Source organism: Rhinolophus sinicus, chromosome 18 (assembly GCF_057876585.1).
Source record: "Rhinolophus sinicus isolate RSI-liver-muscle chromosome 18, RSI-T2T, whole genome shotgun sequence".
Classification (NCBI taxonomy): domain Eukaryota; kingdom Metazoa; phylum Chordata; class Mammalia; order Chiroptera; family Rhinolophidae; genus Rhinolophus; species Rhinolophus sinicus.
In genome coordinates, this window is record NC_142518.1 from 88,314,963 (window position 1) to 88,325,360 (window position 10,398).

The window sequence follows — 10,398 nt, forward strand, 5'->3', positions numbered from 1 at the left end:
CACGAGGAATTATTTCAGGTCCCATGTGTGATGAGCTTGTTTCCCCTTATAACTCGGTTCAAAACCCCCATGCCACCAATATACATCAGTTCCCATACTCCAAGGTATTAATATTAAGTTTAAAAAAAATGAACCACCCCGAAACAATAACAACTACAACAAAAAACACTGTGCACAATTCTTTTGTAAAGAAAGATACACATTTCCCAAGATGAAAAAATTTTCCTACTTCGTAAACAAATGCTGGTCCCAAAGCACCAACATGCTAAAACCCTGGGAAGGAGGCCCAGGCAGCAAAATAAAATCTCTCATCTCCCTGTGAGTCACAGAACATAAATAACAGCAACACAGAGCTAATAAGTGGACTCATTTACCCTTTGCTGTGGCTTTCAGGAAACCTTTCATCAAATTTATTGCCAAAGCTGCTGCACATTATTGTGTTCTTTATTAGGCATTCTTCCCGGTGAAGATTAATTCAGGACTTTATGAGTCTGCATGTTCCAGAGTAATAGATGATTGCAAGTAAGTTAAGAGGTGTCACATTCACATCACTGTAGACCCATGGAATTGTGACCAAATATCCGATGAATTTCTTAACATATTATATTGGTTTAAACTTGACTTGACAACTCTCTTTTTGGATGAATGCCAAGTGAGAATGTTTAAGGGACATTCAGATTTGTGGAAGATGGATAATGCAGAATAAAAACAGTTGTAGTATGTTCCCTCAACTACATCTATAAGATGGAAATACAACTTGTAGGAAAGTGAAATATTGTGTCAAATCACAGGGACTTTTTCTTTCTTTCTTCTTTTCTTTCTTCCCTTTCTTTCTTTCTTTCTTTCTTTCTTTCTTTCTTTCTTTCTTTCTTTCTTTCTTTCTTTCTTTCTTTCTTTCTTTCTTTCTTTCTTTCTTCTTCTTTGTTTATTTTTTTAGGAGGGCACAGCTCACAGTGACCCATGCAGGGATCGAACCAGCAACCTTGGTGCTACCAGCACCATGCTCTAACCAACTAAGCTAACCGGCCACCCCAAAAGTCATAGGGTCTTGTTTCTCATCTCCCCGATGTCATCTGTGCCAAAACCTTGATTGAACTAATAATAATGAACCATATGTTTTATACATCTATCTAGGACCTAAGTTGTATGGGAATGAATTAGCACTGGTTTAACTTGCATATTTGAATCTAACTTTGAATATACGATAGTATGCTGACATAAATGACACTTTGAAGTTCTTTACATAACTTTGAATCAAATCAATCTTTCCATCCATTCATTCAATAACTATTGAGTGCCTACTATCTACTAGATACTCTTCAGGTAACAGGGAAACATTTGTTTTTTTGTTTGTTTGTTTGTTTGTTTGCTTGTATGTTTTTCCCAATTGGAAAAAGAAAGCTAAGTTATGCTGATGGTTTAAGTTGTATGTAATGGAAAAATTGAAGGTTGATTAAATTGACCATACAAATACTATCTAAGCATCTTTGCAATCAGAGCTATGTGTAAATCACAAAGCATAATGTCAGACAGATATTTAATAAACCTATGAGGTATATTCAACATAGAGGACCCACCTGTATTATCTACAACTTAAAGTGGGCTTTTGATAATGTTGTTTGATCAAATTTACTGAACACTCAAATTGCCTTTTCTTTTTTTTTAAGAAAAAAAAAAGCGTTTTGTATATCTGAACTCGATGTTAAAATGATGATTACAAATATTAATATCTATATGGCATACCTTTCATCTTTAGTGCAAATGATATCAAATTAAAGGAATTATTGAACAAAAACAACATATACTTTTAAAATTTAAGAGTACTGGGGTGACAATTGTTAGCAAAGTTACATAGGTTTAAGGTCTACAATTCTGTAACACATGATCTATATATCACTTTGTATGTTCACCACCCAGTCAGTCCTCTTTCAATCACCATATATTTGATCCCCTTTACCCTCATCCAACACACTGTTCTAAGTACCTTACAAATATCAACCAAAGATGCTATGAGTTAGGTACTATTATCCTCATTTTACAGATGATGAAAACAGAGATAGATGTTCATAAAGCTAGTGAGAGGAGATGGCAGGATTATATAGCAGGGAGAAGCAGAATTGTTAGTCCCTATATTGAGAGAGAGAGAGAGAGAGAGAGAGAGAGAGAGAGAGAGAGAGAGAGAGAGAGAGAGAGAGAGAGAGAAGCAAGTTCCTTGGAAACCAGGAACTGTAAATTTTATAAATCTCCTGAATTATTAACTACATTCGTGACATTTTGATACTTTATTCAAATTTCCCTATACTTAAAAAGTACTCATTTGAAATAAAAACATAAATTTTATTTTTAACCATTCTCTTGAAAGAGATTGCTTTATAGTAATCAATTGTGGATGGCATAGAGTTTTACATATGAGGTCTGACAATTAAGGTTGCAATGATGTTGCTAATCTTTTTTTATATCAAAGGGATTACTCATTACAAATTTGTACTAACTGGAAAAACAGTTAACCAAGTTTACTATTTGGAAAGGCTGCATGAAAAAGTTAGATGAAAACTATCTGAATGTTTCAACAATTCATGGCTCTTGCATCACAACAATGTATCAGCTCACACAGCACTATATGTGAGGGAGTTTTCAGCCAGTAAATAAATAACTGTATTGCAACACCCTCCCTACTTACCTGATCTGGCCTGCAATGACTTTTTTCTTTACCCGAAGATAAAGGACATATTGAAAGGAAGACATCTCAATGACATTCAGTACATCAAGGGTAATATGACGACAGCTCTAATTGCCATTCCAGAAAAAGAGTTCCAAAATTGCTTTGAAGTGTGGACTGGAAACTGACATTGGTGCACAGCTTCCCAACGAGAATACTTCGAAGGTGATCATAGTGATATTCAGCAATGAGGTATGTAACACTTTTTCTAGGATGAGTTTGCGAACTTAATTGTCATACCATATGCTATCTTTCCTAACTAAATGGATACAGTGATTCCTTTGTAATTCTAAAATTTAATGCTTCATTCATTCACAAATAGAAAAATAGCACCTGCTAGTGAAAATGTGGTCACATAGATAATACAGGATAAAAAGCAAAACTAAGGGGCCCAGAAATGGACTCTCATTATTTAGTCTGAAATAAAGTTATTGTTTTCTTGATTTTGTTTCACCAGTTAAAATAGGCAATGCAAACAGGTTGGTTGTGTTTTTGTTCTAAGAAATATTGTTTTAAAATTTTCTTTCTGCAAGCCATTTTCCCCCTACAAAAAATGTTCCATTATTTCTAGAACAGTTTGCTCACTGCTCAACAGGAAAATAATAAGCATGCTCTCTCATATTAAAAATAAAACAACTATATATAACTAGGCTATTTCTATGTAGAAATATACTGGAACAATGTCTGAAGAGTTTAAATAAGTCTACTCATTTAATCTCTACTTCCAGATTTATTTACAAGCTTCCCTAATACCATTCTCACCTTAGTGTGGAAATTTTCTAGGACAAAACCGTTAATTGGCTCTTGTAAGCTTCTCTTGGACAGACTTTGTAGCAGAAGCCACTTACTAGGTTGTGAATACATTACGATCAATCTAAGTTTTATAGTATTACTAATGTTAATAATTTTGCTATTTATGAATTGATGTAGGAAACCTTGACAAAACATCTTTTAAAACCATGCATATTATAGACTCAACTACATATTTGCATATTATTAAGTCATCTGATATTTTCTCAAGACTACAGTAACATAGGACAAATTGAAAATAAGGAAACACACAAACAAAACCTTAGGAATCCTGGAAATTAGGAATTAGGGCACATTTTTGTACAGGACTACAAGTTATTTTTGTTGATAAAAAATATCCTTTTGGTATAACATTTTAAAGGTGTGAAATATGTGAAGCAGCAAAAATATTTTAGAGATTCATATGTAGACATGGAGAATATAAAAATTAGTTGTTATGCTAACTATTAACTGCTACGACAAATGATTCAATTATGTCCACTAACTGAAATATCCATTTGATAATAACTAATCACTTTAGTCTTTCAAAAGGAGCAGGAAGACATATGCCACTTGATTTTTGGAATAGTGAAATAAATATCATAATTAATGGTGAAAAACTGAAGCTCTTTGCTCTATATTCAGGAAACAGACAGGGCTGTCCCATATCACCACTGCTTTTCAATGCAGTATTGGAAGTCTTAGCCAGAGCATTCAGGCAAGAGCAAGAAACAAAAGGCATTTGATATGGGAATGAACAAATTATACTGTCACTTTTTGCAGATGACATGATGCTATATGTAGAAAACCTAAGACCACCAAAAAGCTATTAGACACAATAAATGAATACAGCAAAGTTGCCAGCAACGAAATCAATGTACAAAAACCCATTGCATTTTTATACACTAACAATGAAATCTCAGAAAAACAAACAAACAAAAGAAAACAAACAAAAATATTCCTTTTGCAATTGCAACAAAAAGAATAAAATACTTAGGAATAAACTTAACTAGTGATGTGAAAGACCTATACATTGAAAACTACAAAAACATTTTTAAAAAGAAATTGAAGAAGACAGAAAGAAATGGAAAGAGAGTCCGTGTTCATGCATTGGAAGAATCAACATAGTTAAAATGGCCATATTACCCAAAGTAATATACAGATTTAATGGAATCCCCACCAAAATCCCAATGCATTTTTTAAAGAAATAGAACAAAAAATCATCAGATTTGTATGGAACCACAAAAGACCTCGAACAGCCAAAGCATTCCTAAGAAATAAGAATAATGCTGAAGATATCACACTCCCTGGCTTGAGCTTCTACTATAGAGCAAAAGTAATCAAAACAGTGTGGTATTGTCAGAAAAACAGACACACAGACAGATTAAATAGAATTGAGAACTCTGAAATAAACCCACATAAATATGGGCAGATAATTAACGACAATTTAGCCAAAAACATACAATAGAGAAAAGACAACCTCTTCAATAAATGGTTCTGGGAGAATTGGAAAGCCACATGCAAAAGAATGAAACTAGATTGTTATCTGTCACGATGCACCACAATTAACTCAAAATGGACCAAAGACCACAAAATAAGTTCTGAAACTATAAACTGCACAGAAGGAAGCACAGGTACTAAACTTATGGACCTTGGGTTCAAAGAGGATTTTATGAATTTTACTTCAAAGGCAAGGGAAGTAAAAGCTAAAACAAATGAATAGGACTATAACAAACTAAAAAGCTTCTGCACAGCAAAAGAAAACATTGACAAAATAAAGACGCAACCAACCAAATGGGAGAAGATTTTTGCAAACAATGCCTCTGATAAGGAGCTAATAGCCAAAATATATCAAGAACTTATACAGCTGAATAACAAAAACAACAACAACAAACAATCCAATTTAAAAATGGGCAGAAGATCTGAATAGATATTTCTCCAAAGAGGACATACAGATGGCCAATAGACGTGAAAAGATGCTCAACATCACTAATCATCAGAGAAATGCAAATCAAAGGTACTGTGAGATATCACCCCACACCAGTTAGAATGGCTATCATCAAGACAAATAATAACAATTTTTGGTGAAGACGTGGAGAAAAAGGAGCCCTCATACACTGTTGGTGGGAATGCAGATTAGTGCAGCCACTATGGAAGGCAATGTGGAAGTTTCTCAAAAAATTAAGAATAGAAGTATTATATAACCCAGCAATCTCTCTCCTAGTTATCTACCAAAAAAATCAGAAAACATTTATCCAAAAAGATATATGTGCTTTAGATATTCACTGCAGCTATATTTATGGTGGCTAAGCCATGGTAACAACCAAAGTGTCCTTCGATAGATGATTGGATGAAGAAGATGTGGTATATAAAACTGAAAACAACAAACAGACAAGACAAATGAAGAAACAAAAACTCATAGACACTGACAAAAGTTCAGTGTTTACAAGAGGTTAATGGGGGGAGGGTAGTAGATGAGGGTAAAAGGGATCAAATATATGGTGATGGAAAGAGAACTGACATCTAGGTGGTATGTAGATGATGCATTACAGAATTCTACACCTGAAATCTATGTAATTTTACAAACAATTGTCACCCCAATAAACTTTAATTTAAAAAAAATGAAGTTGCTATAGGGCTCAGGAGCAGATTTGAGCTGATAGTGGAAAGAATCACTGGAGTTGAAAATAAATAAATAGAGACAATCCATACTGATATATATATATATATATATATATATATATATATATATATATATATATATATATATATATATTCAGAGCGTAAAGACTTGGGGCAACACAGTCCCTAACTCACAATGGGATTCTTACGGTCAGAAGAGTGACATAAAGAAGCAGAGAAAATATTTTAGGAAATAGTGACCAAAACATTTCCAAATTTGATGAGAAATATTAATGTACACATCCAAGAAACTCAATTGAATCAACATACGTAAATGTAAACAGACTCCTGCCTAGAGATATGTAGACAAGGTGGAAAGACAAAGTCACAGAGAAACTTTTAAACAGCAAGAGATAATCAGCTTAACAATAGAACCAAAGTGAGGTTAACATCTTACTTCTAATCAGGATCAATGAGGGCCAGGAGGCAGTGGGTTGGCCTACTCAATGTGTGGGAAGGAAAAAAAAAAAGTCTGTTAAGCATTCTATATCCAGAAAATTTTTTTTTAAAAAAATGATGGGACAAAATAGATACTAATACATATGCAAAGATTGAAAGAATTTCTACCATTTATATCTGCCTTGCAAAAAAAATACTAAAGTAGATCATCAAAATGGCAGCATGAGGTGAGCCTCTGGAAATCTTTCCTGGAATTTACAACAAGTCGAACAACTATAACTCTACAAAGGACTCCTTGCACAATAGACAGGCAAGAAGAATCTCACTACTAAATTCATCTAAAGGTGGGAAAATTGTGCGAACAGGGGAGGAGGGAAGGGAGAACTGCTGAGACAGGGACACAAGGGCGAAGGACGCAGACCTACCTCAGTGCTTCCACCTCGCTGCATCCCAGAACTACTGCAGCTGCAGGAGAGGGAAGAACTCGGACTGAAAGAGCTCCGTTTATGGCCCACAGGGCTGAGGGGACAGCATATAACACGGCTGAACCTAACATTCACAGCAGAGAACTCGGAGCAAAGACTGAGGGAACAAGGCTGAAAATGGTGGTTTAAGCTCTCACTGCCACAGAGACCAGAAGACTTAGGCAGTGAGACTAGCCGCCCCATTCCTACCATCCCAGAGCTTGCCCTGCCCACAACTGCCCAGTGCTAGAAACAGAACAGTAGCAGTGTCAGATCAAACAACACAATATTTGCAGTTTTGAGAACTGTGGTCCGCAGACACAGATTCACAGCCCAACTAGCTCCAGCAAAGGGGAGGGAGCTGTGGAAGGAGGACCATCTGTGGAGGTGGTCACTGCCATTGCTCTCGGCTAATTCTAACAACTAACCCCGCTCTGTCCCCACCTATCCTGGCAGATCCTGGCAAGAGAAAACAGAACTGCTGAAAGACATGGGCTCTGAATCAGGTGCAGGAAGAGCTCTGGAACTTCAAAAGCTCTCCGCATCCCCACAGGGATGCAGTACCCTATGACCCAGGCCAAATGTTAACAGAGGAGAAGCGTGCCTTCCAGGGAATCCCCGCATTGTGTGAGAGGATGGAATAGTGCAGAGAAAACAAAACACTACAGTATAAGACAAAAAAAGGCTGCAGTCGGAGAGAAACTAAACATTCCACACACACGTACTAGAAAACAAAAGAAAGACCTCTTCCTATCAACCTGTTGCAGAACCCATCCCTGTAGATGTCTAGGAAGAGAAACAATAAATCATTAATTGCTATGAAAAACCAAGCAACAAGACAGCTCAGAAAGAAAGTGACAAGTCTCCAGAAAAGGAACTTAAAGATATGGAAATATGTGACTTAAATGACAGAGAATTCAAGATTGCAGTTCTGAAAAAAATCAACAAGATGCAAGAAAACACAGAAAGGCAGTTTAGTTAACTCAGAAACACAATCAAAGTACAACATGAACATTTTACCAAAGAGATTGAAATTATAAAAAAGAATCAAATAGAAATTCTGAGGATTAAGAATTCAATAGAAGAGGGGGTTCTGGAAAAATGGCGGCATGCGGTGAGCCTCTGTAAAGCTCCCCTGGAATTTACAACGAATCCAACAACAAAAACTCGACAAAGGATTCCCTGCAGAGCAGACAGGCAAGACAAAGAGGCCCACCACTGAAATCACCTACAGGTGGGAGATTCACGCGAGCGGGGTTAGGAGGAAAGGGAGAAGTGCAGAGACAGAACCGCGCAGGCACAGGATGCAGAACTAGCTCTGTGCTCCTAGCTCGATGATTCCCGGAACTACCGCAGCTGTGGGAGAGGGAAGAACTCGGATTGCTAGGGCTCCGCTTATGGCCCACAGGGCTGAGGGGGCAGCATAAAATATGGCTGAATGCAACGCTCACGGCAGAGACCTCGGAGAAAAGCCTGAGGGAAGAAGGCTGAAAACGGTGGTTTAAGCCCTCACTGCCAAGCAGAGAACAGAAGCCTTAGACACTGAGACTAGCCTCCCCCTCCATACCCTCCCAGAGCTCGCCCCGCACCCACCTGCCCGGCGCTAGAAACGGAACAGTAGCAGTGTCAGATCAAAAGAATAGAATATTTGCTGTTCTGAGAACTGTGGACCGCAGACAAAGATTCGCAGGTCAACTAGTTCCGGCAAAGGGGAGGGACCATGGAAGCAGGACCGGATGTGGTGGTGGTCGCCACCATTGCTCTGGGCCACCTCTCACAACTCACCCCGCCCCTGACCCCACCTATCAGGGCACATCCCTGCAGGAGTAAACAGAACTGCTGAAACATACAGGCTCTGAATCTGGAGCTGGAAGAACTTTGGAACATCAAAAGCTCTCCGCATACCCACCGGGACACTGCGCCCTGTGACCTAGACGAACTATTAACAGAAGAAAAGCCTGTCTACCAGGAAATCCCCCCATTCTGTGAGAAGCTGGAATAGTGCAGAGAAAACATAGCACTACTGTGTGAGCGAAGAAACATAAGCTACAGTTGGAGAAAATATAAAACATTCTACCAACAAGGACTGGAAAACAAAAGAAAGACCGCTTCCTATCAACCTGTTCAGAAGCCACTCCTGTAGATGTCTAGGAAGACAAATAGTAAACCAGTAATCACCATGAATAACCAAGGCAACAAGACAGCTCAGAAAGAAAGTGAAAAATCTGCAGAAAAGGCACTCAAAGCTACAGAAATATGTGACTTAAATGACAGAGAATTCAAGATTGCAGTTCTGAAAAAAACTTAGCGAGATACAAGAAAACACAGATAGGCAGTTAAATGAACTCAGAAACACAATCAAAGAACAGCATGAGCATTTTACGAAAGAGATTGAAATTATAAAAAAGAACCAAATAGAATTTCTGGAGATTAAGAACTCAATAGAAGAAATTAAGAATGAAATAACCATTGACGTAGTAGAGTTGACCAGACGGAGGAAACAATCAGTGACATCGAGGACAGAAACCTGGAAATGACACGGATGGAAAAAGGAAGAGACTTCAGACTTAAAATAAATGAAGGAACTCTACAAGAACTTTCTGACTCCATCAGAAAGAGCAATATAAGAATACTGGCCATACCAGAAGGAGAAGAAAGAGAGAAGGGAACAGAGAATATATTCAAACAAATTGTCGATGAGAACTTCACAAACTTGTGGACAGAACTAGACCCTCGAATCCAAGAAGAAAATAGAACACCTAGATGCCTCAGTCCCAACAGGCCTTCTCCAAGGCACATTGCATTGAAGCTGTCAAAAATCAACGACAAAGAAAGAATTCTCAAAGAAACCAGGGAAAAGAAGACGGTAACTTACAAAGGAAAGCCCATTAGATTATCATCAGATTTTTCAGCAGAAACTCTACAAGCCAGGAGGGAATGGAAAAAATATTCAAACTATTGAAAGAGAGAAATCATGAGCCAAGAATAATATATCCAGCAAAGATATCCTTTAGATATGAAGGAGGAATAAAGACCTTTCCAGACATACAGAAGCTGAGGGAATTTTCTAACAGACGACCTGCACTACAAGAAATACTAGAGGAGGCTATCCGACCACCATCAACAGGGACAATTTGTGGCAACCAAAACTCAAAAAGGGGGAGAGTAAAAGACTGAACCGGAATATGGGAATGGAGAAAGTAAGCGTGCTGAAGAAAATGGAATACTCTAAATATCAAACTTTCTTTTACATAAACTTAAGGGTAACCACCAAAAAAAAAAATCCAGAACTAAAATATGTACTGTAATAAAAGAATAAACAGAGGGAAACATTATACAATACCA

General features: G+C 37.3%; 1 non-coding gene across 1 annotated transcript; it reads right to left on the bottom strand.

Annotated features, from left to right (window-relative positions):
* Positions 1 to 954: 954 nt before the first annotated feature.
* On the bottom strand, positions 955 to 1,028 carry TRNAT-GGU (transfer RNA threonine (anticodon GGU)). Its single transcript has one exon. It is a non-coding gene; the product is annotated as a tRNA-Thr (tRNA).
* Positions 1,029 to 10,398: the final 9,370 nt, after the last annotated feature.